At 42.3% G+C, this 10,770-nt stretch overlaps 1 long non-coding RNA gene across 1 annotated transcript; it reads right to left on the bottom strand.

Annotated features, from left to right (window-relative positions):
- Window positions 1–8,191: 8,191 nt before the first annotated feature.
- On the bottom strand, window positions 8,192–9,280 carry LOC119307046. The gene is made up of 3 exons (XR_005149123.1): window positions 9,231–9,280; window positions 8,958–9,132; window positions 8,192–8,856 (listed from the first exon to the last, which is right to left on the bottom strand). It is a non-coding gene; the product is annotated as an uncharacterized LOC119307046 (long non-coding RNA).
- Between the last annotated feature and the right edge of the window lie 1,490 nt (window positions 9,281–10,770).

Below are 10,770 nucleotides of genomic sequence, written 5' to 3'. Positions count from 1 at the left end.
CTAGGATCTTATTATGGATCCTTATTTCTGGCTAGCATGTGTGCTGTCCTTGTATGCAGAGGGTGTCTCAATAGTGTACCACCTATTTGAGTGTTCAGGAAAAATATTTGGAGTTTGACAAGCTAGCCAACATTTTCTAGGATCTTATTATGGATCCTTATTTCTGGCTAGCATAGTGATAGTTCAAGCACTCGACTATTAAGTGTTGTAGTCCTTGGTGTTTCGTATTGTAAAATTTATGATGCCTCTTTAAGTATTGGCCAGACTGAATCGTTATCTTTGACGGTCACTTTATCTTGTATTATGTGGATACTGCATTATTCTTTGTAGATCTTCATTGAATGGTAAAGTTCCAAATCAAGTTAATATCGAGTCTAATGTCTGTCTTTTACAAATTATTTTTTGTTAGGAGATAAAAGATAATGGGTGACGACTGACACACATTCAGTGAGGTATGTGTCAACTCAAATTCTAAGATATACAAAGTTGTTGTCACATCATTGACTCATTGTCGTTTTTCAGTGCTCTTCTCTTTTGCATACGTGCTCTTACAGAATACTCATTACCTCTTATTTGATCATTATGCGGAAGAATTTTTACTTTATCTAACAATTGAAGTGTCCCATGCTATGCATTTAGTGCTTGGAAAAAGCAAATGTGGATGTCTATTGCTCAGTTGCGGCTACGAATGAGAATTTCTAACATATGTTCTTGGTTGATTAGTAGATAACCTGTGCTTTAGTAATACTATATTGTCCTTATTGTTTGCCTGTTTTGGCTGGTGCTGGAGCATATGCTACCACTAAGCAGCTTTGAACTGCTAAGTCGAACTGTTTTTATTAGTTTAACTCGACCTGATTTATGGAAATACTTGATAATGAATAATGTCATTGTTATTATATAATTTTTCTCCAACAAGTGGAAATCTATTAATTGTACATGATAAAGCCCTATGTTGCATTGATAGTATGAAACATCCCTTTTGATTACTGTCTAGATAACAACAGCTGGTTTCTACTCTTTGTGACAGTGTTCAGTCCCGTTGACCAAATGTGTGCCACCACAATGATGCAGATCTGGTCAGCTTCATTGCTACAAGATCAATCCGGCACAACATGTCCAAATGGAAGCATCATCGTTGAAGATCGATTTGTTGGTCACATGTGTGTTCAACCGATCATCCGTGATGCAAAGCAAAGTTTCATCACAGGAGCAACAAGAAGGTTGGAGTTTGTCCATGATGTGCTATCAGCAAATATTCACAAAGTCGAAAGGTCTTTCGCTAGCATACCACATCGGTTGTCATCGGCTGATTATGTACAGAAACTAACACCACTACCTATAGTTCGAACCACTGAAATTTTGTCGTATATTTCTCTATGATTATATTTATTACGAACGGGCGCGGTAACGCGCGCCTTTATGGTCTAGTAAATCTTAAACTTAGATGATTACAAACGGCTAGTACATCCACTATTACTATAAATATAGATTGTATGTTCATACATATGAAGTTCGTGTGTATAGATGTTTGCCACTACTCAATGCTTTTTAGCTCATAGTGAATATACTTGTCACCCTCTTGTGTCATCGCACTGCAAGAACATTTAGTAGTTGTTCTCTCCACTGAAAACAAAAGTGATGGTTTAGATTGAAATTACGTTGTGACGAGTTAAGCCATATCATTTTTGTATAAGTGGCACTCCCAAAGTGAACTCTCTAGAACTAGTTTGCACAAAACTCCATATTTATTGAATTATTCAACAAAGATATGGCAAAAAGATACATTAAATAATCGGAAGCCAACACACCAGACCTGCAAAGTCAACAATGGGGGATGCTATCATAATGCCCCACCAGCTAGATTGGGAGTCATCACTAAGCCACGCATGGCTTATCGGGAGCACACTTCTTGTCCAACATACCCTAAGCACGCACCGGATGCACATGCTCTAGAAGCCGTCGCCACCATGCCAACCCACCATTAGGGCCAAGATCCGCATGATCCTTGCTAGGACAGACGTCGACGTCGCCATGGTGCCAAACACCAACCACCCTGTGCTCGTTCATCAACACACGTCCGCCAAAGAGACTCCAATGTGCCATGCCACTGAGACCCGCCGTTGTCGATGTAGTAGATGCCATGCCCCTCCACCTCCTCGAGCACCACCATATGACACTAGTTCCACAAGCCAGGACAAACTCCCACATGTTACCCCCAAGGGGGAGAACGTCGCTTGCCGCCGCCAACATCCGACCCGGAATAGATCCAGGGTTTCCCTCGGAGTGATTTGGGGGGATCGCAAACTGCATCGCCGATGCCTTCAACAAAGTTATGATGCCCATGGGTTCCATCGTTGATGGCTCCAACCACCGCCATTCCGGCAGTCCCACAAACCAGCCTTGATCCGGGACGGCTTGTCCAGCTAGCAGTCCATCTAGTAACCGCTCTAGCACAAGGAGCCATGCCTCCAAATGCCCGCAACCAAATCATCGCTGGACACCCCAACACAGGGAGGCGTAGTGCGCCGTTGTGCCACAGAACCTAAGGGGGAAGCCGTTGAGGGGGGATCGCCGTCCTTGCCAAAGGCCATCGGGAGAAAAGGATGGGGCATCCGCTGCGAAATTCCGGTGCAGCCGCACGCTAGAGACGCAACTGAGGAGGGCCTTGCCGCTGCCATCATCCATCGCCAAGGCTTTGCCCAGTGGCGCTCCGACGGCAGCTACAGTTAGGAGCGGGTTACGATTTGATGATGGTACAATTCGGTAAATGGAAAACATATAATAAATATATGGCGCGAACACCCATCAAACATTCAGCTGAGCAAATACTTGGAATCATATCACGAGGTGATGAAGGGACATCCAGAATACTGAACATTCAATAAATAGTAGTTACTTACTGTATTCATCAAAATACTCGGTTGCAGTTCATCTTCGTTCTGTGCTAGTTCTTATGTGCATCCATGCATGCGAAACATCTAAAATGCCTCTGCCGCTGATATATGCAATCATAGAATAAATCAGAAATTGTGTGCAATACTGGAGATACTATTTCAGCACCTAAATGGATCTCAAATTCTAAACTAGAATTTATGGCGTTTATAGTAACTTAAACATAACTAGAATACTGAGAGAAAGAAAATATCGAAACATATAGAAATGAAACAACATGTATAGGAAAGTAGTGCTCTAAAGAGATCAGAATTTCATACATCAAATGAGGTTTAGAAACAATCAAGCACAAATAACAAGTCATTGAGCTGGTGAACGCCAAGATCTCAAACACCTCCTGCTATGGATTGTGAGTGTGGTTCGTGAATTAATCCATGAAAGAGATGCAAAAATTTTAAAAGCCGCTCATGGTGTGCTGGGTAAGTCATGGCTTAGCTAAGCTAATCAACGAGGATGGTAGGACAGATGTTTGGCTACGGTGGCACATGTAGTGGGGGTGCCATGGCACCATTTCTAATAGTGCAATCTTATTTTTTATGTATAATAGACATGAATCGTACAAGAATTTAATGCTATTTGAGGATTATTTGCACTGTTTGGCACCCCCAGTGCAATGATTCTAGGTCCGTCAGTGCGTGGCTAAGGAATTGTCCCCAGAAGATTGCCATGCCAATGAACATTGACTGTACTTATATCCCTGGTTAATATGTATTTATTTTTGGCAAATAATTATTTATTACATTTGTAAATCAATATATCAGCTTCTACGTGTCTCCAAAGTCCACACATTATTATAATCCTATCTATAGTGGGCTTGTCCAAGAGCTTCTTAGTGGATGATAAGGTTGATGCATGTACTTAGTCTTGACCTACATTCTCCTATTGACGGTGTGTGACTTGTTTTTCATCTTTGCAGGGTATGCGGATTCTAAATGGCTAACCAGATTGGTCGTTGCACGGTGAGCGTACATGGCGGTCATTATGGGTGACTGACTGATTGTATTGGGGTTTTATTTGTGTTTTTTTCTAAATAACGAAACATCATTTTTTTTATAACTTCCACCAGGAGGGACTCTTACTACTCTGAGAGGATATTATTATTCTTTGTCAATGAGAAGGAGTAAATTTTGTGGTACCGTTTATAAAAAATCGTTGTTGTAGTTTCAGCAGAATAAGCCTACGCATGCTTAATATCACTAAAAGTTTTTTAAGGTTTTGTGTCCACCACAATCTTTGTTGTTCCCCGGGTATGATATAGTCTACTGTACGCACATTTAGCTTAGGAGATAAAAAAGTGAGAAACGCAATGATAGTTCAATGGTACACATAAGACACTAGAAACTATTGGAAGCCACAGTAACAAAAGAGTTTTTTTATTAATAACAAAAACAGAAATTTATACTCCCCACCTAAATAGTACAAAAGTATACAAAAAGCGATAGAGAAAACTGTTGGAAAGCGATAGAAAACTATTGGAAGACCAGGAAAAAAACAGTAATGAAACACAAATATTCATCATGTAGCTTAATAGTCCAATGGTACATAAATACACTAGAGCACTAATGGAAAACACAAGAATAAAAGTTTGAATTTTTTCTCGCTTTTTGGCTTCTTGGTACATTCAAACATAGACACTATAATTTGGCCAGTTCTAACATATAATAATCTTTATACCCATACATTTGATTGCCCTCAAACTTCTTTGACATTGGTAGTGATTCTGGCGCGGCTAAGAATGATTTATGTTGTAAATGCAGTATAAGCTTCGGCTCTAAATAATTTGGAGTTCTAAGTAAAGAGTTCAACTACAAATGATTACTTCTTCATTGAACGTATGAATTTGGGGGATGTTGCAGCACATTTGTAGTTAATGGACATGCATGGTATGGCATTTAGTCTATGGGGTATCTTTGTACTTATTTTAAATGAAAACTTCCATGTTTATATCAAAATTCGCCAGGTTTGCACTAATTTCGTCCGGTTGGTTCCAATTGTTGTTGAAATCTATGTGGGTGGCGTTGGATGGCGGCATCCCGCATCTGTGTTCGCGGATTGGTCCAGTCCTGTCCGCAGACGGGTGTGGGAGAAAATTTACGGGTTGCTCGTTAGAGACGCCCTAATGCCTTTTTGGTTGTACAAATAATGGTCGGTCTAAAGGAGAAGTTTCCTGTATATCATTTTCCCTCCAAACCTAATCCATGTCTCTCCGCTTGCTTATCTTTTGTCCGAACTAGCTCTCTCTCGCACGCATGGCTATAGCTAGTCATGTATTTGTGCAAGTTGCCGACCAGCTATGTAGCTCCATGTTATGCCGTCAATGTGACCTCGTATAATGGCTGATCAGTCGCATGACTACATGTAGTTTCCCTTGGTAGCAACACGCCGCCTAATCTGCATAGGATAGTGAACCTTCTAACCCTTCCTTTCCTTCAGTCGCACCATGCATGATCTGGGTGATGATGCTACTATTTTACACGCCTTTTATCAAACAGCTCTGTGACAGTAATGACTAATGACACTAAACCCGACTAGATGGTGTTGGTGAGCCAGGAACAGAGAAGCAATGGGATGTTGGTTAATGTAATAAGATGCATGATGTGTGCTTATTTTGATTCCAGTACTTTTCTAAATGAATATTGCTCAAATTGTTTTTTCACGGGATATTCCTAAAATTGCTAAAGCGACGATGGAGGTGAATTGCAGGCACCACTGCCGTGTGATAACAGTTTTTAATTAATGGAATTAATGTCTACCGTATCCGCATTACCTCTTAATTGCATGAGTTTTTTACTACGCCCAAACATAGTATCTAAATGCCGCTAACAAGAAAATCATACATTTTAGCTCATGTTCATCCTTGGAGCTCTTCTTTTACTTCGGTAGGGTTGCAAATCACAATCTATATTTGCAACAACAAAATACATTTCCATAATATATAAAATAAAAAGGTAATTCCAATGATGAATTGGATCATGTCAGCTGAATGATCTCTGGATTTCTACTACATGGGATCTTATAGAGCCCATTTTATATGTGGAGGGCACATAGATGAATATGATCTTGTAAAATATTCTCCTAAGTGAGTCGGCATGTCCTATTTGGTGTGGCTATGTGTGCATATTCCCAGCTATAAAGATTCGACGCCACACCCATGTGAGCACAGTCAACATACCACATAGCTTAGATGAAAGACGGTTTAATAATGAACTCCAATATAATGTCAGATTCTCTGTGCCCTTTCATATTGCCAGAGAGACATTTTTCCCCGAGAATAGTAAGAGATGAAGAGAGGAATAAGTTCTCTTCAATGGCATAATGGAGAACATACAATAAATATATGCCGTGAACAAGCATCAAACATTCAGCTGAGAAATTAGTTGGAAGCGTATTAAGAAGTAAACAAGGGAGTCTACAACATTCAGTCAGCAGTCATTACTTACTGTATGCCTAAACACACAAAAAATATTCAGATGCAAATCATCTATTGTGCTGGTTCTTGCTTGCAACCATGCATGAGAAACATGGAAAACACCTCTGGCGCCGACAGATGCAAAAAAAATTATGAGAAGGGGTTTCCCCCCACCCCACTTTTTATTAAAAATGGGGCAAAGCAAGTCACAGCGACTGTTACAAGCGCACGGGTTTACCAAAGATGGCAAACCAGAAAAGAAGAAGCCTGGCTCGCAAAAGCGCTCAAGGTTTAACCATAACCCAAAACAGCTAAGACAGAACGATCATTGCCACGCAGGGCATCATCAGAGCTCATCAGTCAGGCATTACAGATAGTGACTCATCCCCCGCACGAAAATCATCCTGAATGGGCTTTCAGCACATTGCCACCCCGGGTCCTCTTTGAGCAAGCCCTCAGTTCCCATGCCAGGCGATCCTGAGCAGCTCGCCTCTTCGATGGTCCAGACGTTGGACGCAGCGACGAAGCAGCACTGATTAATCGCCGTCGCACAAGATCTTCCATTGATGTAGATAAGAGCTGATCCTCCCCAAGATCGCCCGAGTGCTTGTCCATGGTACGCCCTAAAAACAAATATCATTACGCATGGTCCAAATGCCCCAAATGGTAGCAACACAGGCAATGTTAACAACAGTTTTCTTGTTATTCATGTTCCAGAAGGAAGATAATTCAAACATATTCTTAGGGAAAATGAAACCAAAAGTATCAGCAACATCCACCCAAATTTGTTTGGCTACCACACATTCAAAGAACAAGTGGTGAATAGATTCATTTTCATTGCAAAATAAGCAACTTAAATCTTCCACTACCCTCCTCTTGTTCAAATTGTCTCTAGTGAGGATTTTATTATTGAAAGCTAACCACACGAAGACCAAATATTTGTTAGGCACCACAATTTTCTAGAAACTTTTCCATAGTGGGGTACTAACTCCCCCCAGTTGATCATGTTATAGCAAGATCTGACTGAGTATATTCCAGACGGCTCCAATAGCAAGATAGGTTGGTCTTCCTTAGTGGATAAGTTTTTGGTGGAGATGACCTGAATGAGATTATACTATCTGTCCATAAAGCCCTCACTAACACACCTATTAAAGGTGAGTTTGAGGGTGTTACCATCCCACACCTCAGATAGCACACAATATTGTTGCTGGCAAATCTCATACACCTCCCAAAATTGAGTTTTCAGGGAATAATCCCCAACCCAAGTGTCATCCCAGAAACTAACCTTGTCTCCTTTTCCCAAATTCCATCTAAAGAAAGGTCTAATGCCTTCCAGAGCCCAGGTCATCCCTTTCCAAAAAGGGGAACCCACATCCTGCTTAGCCCACAACAAGTTAGGTTTATTGGGTTTATATTTATGATCAACCAATCTCACCCAATCATTATCCTGACTAGCTAAGTGTCCGTGCGTTGCCACGGATTAACAAATATATATATACAAAGAGAAAATTCATGTGACATGAGAGTCAAAGGTCATTTCTATGGGATGATATCTCATGGTCATGATCTAGTAGATACATACATCTCGTCATTGTCTTTCTTCCACACTCCATGTCTGAGCTACCACGCGACATTCGACTTCCTTCTCCCACCATGCATGCTTTTATCTCCTATTTCTCCTACCTTTACCTTACACGACAGTACCAAGTTTCTTGTCCAACTATCATAATCTTCTCCGGTAGGGCACCCCCTTAGATTATTACTGACTTGTACATGTTGCAAATAAGATCAACGAAAATGGATACTAAATTGCTGATGAGAAATGAGAATTCAGGGCAATATCTTCCCAAGACAATAATAATTCCAAGACAATCTTTTTATACCTTCTGTCAACATTGGGACACACATTCCACACAATAAGCATGCAATGATGTTGATACTTGATTAATTGTCATTATATGTCTACAGTAAAGATAACTTTACTCAAAACCGCCTATCTTAGCCAAATCAACAAATCTCTCTCATTAATGCAATTTTCTTTAGAAAACAAATAATAGATTCTTTCCTATCTTAGCCAAATCAACGGATCTCTTTCATTAATGCAATTTGCTTTAGCAAACAAATAATAGATTCTTTCCTACCTTAGCCAAATCAACGGATCTCTCCCATTAATGCAATTTGCTTTAGCAAACAAATAATAGATTCTTTCCTACCTTAGCGAAATCAATGGATCTCTCCCCGGTTCGCTGGGCGCGTTTCGGTGGGTGGGCGTGGGGGTGGGGGTAATTTGATGGAAATAAACCGGTTGAAAATAAACCGGTTGAAAATAAACGGATCCTGTCTCACTCTTCACTTTCTTTACAATAAACTTCAGAATAGCAATCTTGGCGAGTGATCTCGACGGGGTTCAATCGGCGTGGCGCACCGCTGATTCTTCCAGGAGTGGGTGCTGAGAGGAAGGATCCCAAACCTCCATTGTCAATCGGCCAGAGCTGCATCGTCCTTTGGATCAGAGCGTGGACGGGATCAAGACGGTAGGGTTTGAGGAATTTGTAGGACATGAGGGTTTATGGTTGGCAGCACGAGAACTCACCCATATCTTGGCAGACGGCAGGCCCGAGGTGCGGTCGTGTTCATGCTTCGGGAGCTGCCACATGCTGTCCTCGCCGCCATCAGCGACACCACCGCCATCGCCTGTTGCCACCACTTCAGCGCCACGAGCGTGGGACCGAGGGACGAAGGGAAGGGAAGGAAGTGAATTGACGTACCTATGTTTGGTATATATCACACGAGGAATCAAAACTGGATGCACGTGAAAGCATAGAGATGGGAGAGGAGGACAGAGGAAGGGAAGGGCAAGAGGAACCTGAGGATGTGCGATGAAGGAGCGATGCCAAAACATCACAAAGGGGGACCCGTAGCTCGTCACATAGCGCGGCCGCCTCATTGCCGGCTGCCACCCCGCGCTACCGCCTCCGTGGGCAGGTTCCGTTCGTGGAGCGTGAGGAGCGCATGACCTGCCTTCACTGCGGCCTGGTCCTCCCCACTATCGTGAAGCTCGCCCGCATCGCCGCCCCAATTGCTCAGGATGACGGATGAAGATCCTGCAACAGCGACGTGGGTGAGGGATGCAGCCGACGATGGAGGGATGATTTTCGTGGCTAAACCCTCCCTATCAAAATAACTACTTAAAAAAGGCAAAGATCGATGCATTAGGAAAATTAGGATTTGGAATTGATTGTCATAAAACAAAATTTTATTAATTGATAACGTGCTATCGGTACATGCCCGTTTATAACGTGTCTAGTTAGGAAACTTTGGAAAAGTTAGGAAAGTTTTTATTGTGAGGGTAAAAAAATCAATGTGAGGAGATATGGTGGTGGGATATGAGACGAAAATAAACCCGACAAAAATAAACCAGACGAAATATAACCAGCTCGTCATGTAGCGCGGCCGCCTCATTGCCGGCTGCCACCCCGCGCTACCGCCTCCGTGCGCAGGTTCCGTTCGTGGAGCGTGAGGAGCGCATGACCTGCCTTCACCGCGGCCTGGTCCTCCCCACTATCGTGAAGCTCGCCCGCATCGCCGCCCCAATTGCTCAGGATGACGGATGAAGATCCTGCAACAGCGACGTGGGTGAGGGATGCAGCCGACGATGGAGGGATGATTTTCGTGGCTAAACCCTCCCTATCAAAATAACTACTTAAAAAAGGCAAAGATCGATGCATTAGGAAAATTAGGATTTGGAATTGATTGTCATAAAACAAAATTTTATTAATTGATAACGTGCTATCGGTACATGCCCGTTTATAACGTGTCTAGTTAGGAAACTTTGGAAAAGTTAGGAAAGTTTTTATTGTGAGGGTAAAAAAATCAATGTGAGGAGATATGGTGGTGGGATATGAGACGAAAATAAACCGGACGAAAATAAACCAGACGAAATATAACCAGCTCATCACGTAGCGCGGCCGCCTCATTGCCGGCTGCCACCCCGCGCTACCGCCTCCGTGCGCAGGTTCCGTTCGTGGAGCGTGAGGAACGCATGACCTGCCTTCACCGCGGCCTGGTCCTCCCCACTATCGTGAAGCTCGCCCGCATCGCCGCCCCAATTGCTCAGGATGACGGATGAAGATCCTGCAACAGCGACGTGGGTGAGGGATGCAGCCGACGATGGAGGGATGATTTTCGTGGCTAAACCCTCCCTATCAAAATAACTACTTAAAAAAGGCAAAGATCGATGCATTAGGAAAATTAGGATTTGGAATTGATTGTCATAAAACAAAATTTTATTAATTGATAACGTGCTATCGGTACATGCCCATTTATAACGTGTCTAGTTAGGAAACTTTGGAAAAGTTAGGAAAGTTTTTATTGTGAGGGTAAAAAAATCAATGTGAGGAGATATG

The sequence above is a fragment of the Triticum dicoccoides genome, chromosome 5B (genome assembly GCF_002162155.2).
Source record: "Triticum dicoccoides isolate Atlit2015 ecotype Zavitan chromosome 5B, WEW_v2.0, whole genome shotgun sequence".
NCBI classification, from domain to species: domain Eukaryota; kingdom Viridiplantae; phylum Streptophyta; class Magnoliopsida; order Poales; family Poaceae; genus Triticum; species Triticum dicoccoides.
Note: the sequence above shows the minus strand (reverse complement) of the source record. Positions and strands in the feature narration are given on the sequence as shown.